General features: G+C 41.8%; 1 protein-coding gene across 1 annotated transcript in view; it reads right to left on the bottom strand.

Annotated features, from left to right (window-relative positions):
• The window catches only part of Sarm (sterile alpha and armadillo motif), a 110,619-nt gene that overhangs the window by 104,870 nt on the left and 4,905 nt on the right, over positions 1-844 (bottom strand). The window lies entirely within an intron of this gene.

Raw genomic sequence — 844 nt, 5'->3', positions numbered from 1 at the left:
AATTATCGGGGGTATTAGGCTGCCTGGGCTCATTTTTGGAATTTGGGGGAGATTTCAAAAACTTTCCCGTGGAGCAATTTGAACTTCAGGTAGCTTAAATTGAAGCTAAAAGTGTCTAGTTTACGACCCCGGAAGGTACATTCCCGTAAAACGGCCTGGGATTTTTTTATGATTTTTTGAATCATATTATCGGGGCTATTAGGCCGTCTGGGGCTCATTTTTGCACTGTAGTCGCGTTTTCAAAAACTTTCCCGTGGAGCAATTTGAACTTCAGGTACCTTAAATTGAAACTAAAAGTGTCTAGTTTACGACCCCGGAAGGTACATTCCCGTAAAACGGCCCGGGATTTTTTTATGATTTTTTGAATCATATTATCGTGGGTATTAGGCCGTCTGGGGCTCATTTTTGCACTGTAGTCGCGTTTTCCAAAACTTTCCCGTGGAGCAATTTGAACTTCAGGTAGCTTAAATTGAAGCTAAAAGTGTCTAGTTTACGACCCCGGAATGTACATTCCCGTAAAACGGCCTGGGATTTTTTTATGATTTTTTGAATCAAATTATCAGGGGTATTAGGCTGCCTCGGCTCATTTTTGGACTTTGGGCGAGTTTTCAATCACTTTCCCATGGAGTAATTTGGACTTTAGGTAGCTTAAATTGAAGCTGAAAGCTTATTATTGAATGTGATTAGCATATCGCGTGATTCGTGAAAAATGGCTCGTGCCCGTTGTCAAAATCGGCGTCTTCATTTAATCTCGCGCCGATAATTAAGGATAATGATCGGTCGATAGCGCGGTCGACGTATTTATCGCATTATCATAATGGCCGGTCGATTTCCTTGGACGGTG

This window comes from Augochlora pura, chromosome 8, assembly GCF_028453695.1.
Source record: "Augochlora pura isolate Apur16 chromosome 8, APUR_v2.2.1, whole genome shotgun sequence".
In the NCBI taxonomy this organism is placed as follows: Eukaryota; Metazoa; Arthropoda; class Insecta; order Hymenoptera; family Halictidae; genus Augochlora; species Augochlora pura.
The sequence above is the reverse complement of the archived record's forward strand: the minus strand, read 5'-3'. Positions and strand labels throughout refer to the sequence as shown.